Consider the following 4,275-nt stretch of genomic DNA (forward strand, 5'->3'; position numbering starts at 1 on the left):
AAAATGTTAAAAATGTCCGATTTTTTACATGTAGTTTGGTGTGACGTGCTTTTAAGCGTCGCTAAGTATGAGGTATTGTTGTCAGAAACTTGCAGAATTTAAGAGTTATTCCTTCTCATGTGTTATTATTATTATCAGAAGATTTGTTTGAGGTTTTTACAACTGACAGATATTGAAAACTATAACAATATAATTATAATGTTTGTTTCAGGGCTCTAACACTCTGAAATTACGATATTTATTTAAGATGTAAATGATGTAAGAGACATGCCGAATTAAAGAGTGGATCGTTTAGACTTGTTGCAACTACAACATTATCATCTACACTTTAAATTCACTTTGAGGGACGCCGGGAAATATTAAAACTGCGAGATTTGTGAATGGAGTTTGGTGTGAGCCACACACAACGACGCTTCCAAAACAACGGTGTCCTCAGAGGGTCAAAGCAGCCAACGGCTGTAGAGGGAAAAGGCAAATCGTGTTTGTTGTGGATCGGAGGGAGGCGACAGACTGAAGACGAGGTCGAGTAGACTCGTTTTCATTTTCCTCGCTGACATTTAAATGTTTCAGACCGTTGGCTCGCCCCCAGGTTGCCCGGACAACACAGCGAAGCTAACTGAAGCTAAGCTAACGGAAGCTAAACTATGCTAAATGGAGTTTAAAGCAGACAAACGGCGTTATATAGCTCACTGTTAGCTTAATGCTAACGTGTGAGCCCAACATGGCGGAACAACAAACTAAACTCTAGTGTTTGTTTTTAATCTAATGTTCTCAGTTTAAATCGGCTTTTAAAGGCTCGAAATCAGCTCTCCTCTGATAAAATATGTATTTCATATTTGCAGAAAATATTTGGTTGAAGAGTCGATCTATAGGCCTACATAACGTTATGTTATATTAAATGTCCGATTTTTTAAATGGAGTTTGGTGTGACGTTACTAAGTATGATGTATTGTTGGAAGAAACACGCCGAACTGAAGAGTCAACCCTTCTCATGTACTATTGTTTAGCGTTTTATTTATACGGTTTTTATATTTGACAGAAAGTGAGAATTATTTTTAAAATATCCGATTTTTTAAATGGAGTTTGGTGTGACGTCACGGAGTATGTATGAAGTATTGTTGTTAAAAACATGCCGAATTAAAGAGTCAATCCTTCTCCTTTATTATTGTTTAGCATTTTATTTATGAGGTTTTTACATTTGACAGAAACTGAGAAAATATTTAAAATGTTAGATTTTTTAAATGGAGTTTGGTGTGACGTTCTTAGATATAGTTGGAAGTTGGGCATTATAATTTGAGACAGTTTAAGAGCTGATTCTTACTATTTAATAACCTCTTACGGTTAATTAACTGCAAGGATGTCTTCTCTTGGCAGTTTTAAAATGTCAGGTTTTTTAAATGCGGTTTGGTGTGAGATTCTTTAATCATTTGTAATGCAGACATCATAAACATGTGATATTTAGTCTAAATCAGACACGTGGAAGAGGGAGTCACCCCCATCATAAACATCATAATCATCAATCCCCAAAATATTCTGATTCCAGCTTCTCTAATATGATGACTTGCTTTTATCATTTATAATAGTTTTAGTAATGTAGGTGTGTGTGTGTGTGTGTGTGTGTGTGTGTATGTGTGTGTGTGTGTGTGTGTGTCTGTGTGTGTGTGTGTGTGTGTGTGTGTGTGTGTGTGTGTGTGTCTGTGTGCGTGTGTGTCTGTGTGTGTGTGTGTCTGTGTGCGTGTGTGTGTCTGCGTACGTCGATTAGTTGTAGATGACATCTCTAAATGTTGATTTACACACACACACACACACACACACACAGACAGACAGACATGCACACACACACACACAGACAGACACACACACACACACACACACACACACACACACACACACACACACACACACACACACAGACAGACACACACACGCACACACACAGACACACACACACACACACACACACACACAGACAGACACACACACACAGACACATACTGAAGCTCACAGATTTGTGGGGTCTTTGTCTTTGTGTGGGCCTGGAGCCGACGGATGTTGAAAAGGCTTCCGTCAAGTCTGTATTCCACATGGACACCGTGTTCATGTCGATGTCACGGTGGAAGAGGCAGGTGATGGCAGAGAGGAGGATGTTAAAGAGCACCGGAGCCAAGACACAGCCTTGCTTCACCCCAACGTTTACCTCAAAAAACTCTGACTGGAGTTCTCCCGTGAGCACTCTGGCTTGCATCCCGTCATGCAGCTGCTGTAGGATGTGGAGAAACTGGGCTGGTACCCCGAGTATGGAGAGGTGCTTCCAGAGCAGCTCACGGCTGATGGTGTCAAAAGCTTTGCTGAGGTCGATGAAGGCTACGTGAAGGTCTTTGTGACGTTCTCGGCTCTTCTCCTGCAGCTGCCTCAAGACAAAAACCATGTCTGTTGCGTGGATCTGGTCTTCTGGAAGCCACACTGTGTTTCCGGAAGCAGAGCTTCCGAGATGTGCTCGACCAGTCTGCTGAGCATGATCTTGGCCAGGACTTTCCCTGCGACGGAGAGGAGCGATATCCCACGGCTGTTGCCGCAGACTGCTCTGTCTCCTTTCTGTTTGTAGATGACCACGATGCATCTTTCCAGTCCTGTGGGAGGGTCCCATGTTCCCAGATGTTTTGGATCAGGAGGTGCAGGCGACGCGTGAGGGTGTGTCCTCCGTGTTTGAAAACCTCTGCAGGGATTCCATCGGGTCCGGCGCTTTTGCTGTTCTTCATCCCAGCAATAGCTTGCCGGAGTTCTGAGTAAAGTGGTGGGGTGTCCAGGTGCATGGTTGGTGTCAGGTCTGGGAGATTATCCAGAATATGTGTGTCGACAGGGTTGGTGTGGTTGAAGAGACTCTCAAAATGATTTGCCCAACGGGCAAGAATCTCGTGGCGGGCCTTGAAGAGCATGGACCCATCAGCTGATCGGACTGGGCCAATGGCCCGCTTCCTGGGGCCGTACAATGCTTTTATGGCATCGTAAAAGCCTTGAGTGTTATTGCAGTCTGCCAGGTTCTGGATTTCTTGCACCTTTTGCACCCACCAGGTGTCCTCCATAGTCCGGAGAGCTCGCTGGGTTTCTGTTCTTGCAGCAGTGAAGGTGGTTTGAAGGGTGGGAGATCCAGGGCAGGACAGGAGAGCTTTGTGGGCCTCATGCTTGGTTTTTAGGAGTAACTGTATCTCAGCTGAGTTACAGTCAAACCAGGCCTGGTGACGTTTCCTTGATTGGCCAAGCGCCTCTGAGGCTGCACCATGAATAGCCTGGTGCGGAGCTGGCCAGTCGGTTGTTTCCTCCGGGAGCTCGTTAAGGTTTTCAGCAAGGTGCCGTCGCAGGTTGTGTTTGGTGGTGAGGCTATTCAGCGCTATACAGTTGAGCTTTTTGTTTGGAGCGGTCCTCGGGCCACGGGGCTGAATGCTCATGAGTAGTTTGGATCTGACCATGAGGTGGTCAGTCCAGCACTCAGCTCCGCGCATAACATGGATGGTGAGGACGTCTTGTCTGTCCCTTTGACGAACAATCACGTAGTCGAGGAGGTGCCAATGTTTTGAGCGGGGGTGCTGCCAGGTGGTCTTAAACCTGTTCTTCATCTGGAAGATGGTGTTAGTGATGACCAGCTGGTGCTCTGCACAGAGGGAGAGGAGTCTGAGCCCGTTGTGGTTCATTTTCCCCACCATGCTGGCCAATGACTTTACTCCATACCAGGTGCTCCGTGCCCACTCTAGCGTTGAAATCTCCCATGAGGATGATCCTGTCCGTAACCGGGGTTTCCTGTAGGATGGCGTCAAGAGCTCTGTAGAAATCCTCTTTGATGTTGAGGTCGGCATCAAGAGTTGGGGCGTATGCACTGATGAGTGGCGAAGCGTTCCTTAGCCAGGGGATGCGCCATGTCATCGGTCCTTCAGTGATGCCGATGGGGGATTCCTGAATGAGCTGCAGCAGTTTAGACTTCGCAGCAAAGCCAACTCCATGGTTACGGCGAGTGCCTTCGGGGACCCCCTTCCAGAAGAAGGTGTACCCAGCACCACACGTCTGTGTGCATGGTTTGGTTGGACACTCCCAGCCACATCCTTGGCCTGTGCCCACCACCATTCCACATCGCCACAGGACTTGTGAGGGATGGAGCTTGCGCAGAGGTAAGGATTAAGGTGAGGGCGTGGGTGCGCAGACCACACTCCCACCATGTCCTTGGCTGGTCTGGGTCAGGATCCAGTGGCATGGAGACCAAGACGACTGGAGACCCATCACTGC

At 46.8% G+C, this 4,275-nt stretch overlaps 1 protein-coding gene across 2 annotated transcripts in view; it reads left to right on the top strand.

The window, feature by feature from the left end:
- The first annotated feature begins 453 nt into the window (after positions 1 to 453).
- The window catches only part of carf (calcium responsive transcription factor), a 36,681-nt gene continuing 32,859 nt past the window's right edge, over positions 454 to 4,275 (top strand). For both annotated transcript variants that reach the window (XM_078262733.1, XM_078262735.1), the window contains exon 1: positions 454 to 521. The gene's annotated coding sequence lies outside the window, so the exon portion shown is untranslated. The remainder of the gene's footprint in view (positions 522 to 4,275) is intronic.

The sequence above is a fragment of the Sander vitreus genome, chromosome 11, assembly GCF_031162955.1.
Source record: "Sander vitreus isolate 19-12246 chromosome 11, sanVit1, whole genome shotgun sequence".
Classification (NCBI taxonomy): Eukaryota; Metazoa; Chordata; class Actinopteri; order Perciformes; family Percidae; genus Sander; species Sander vitreus.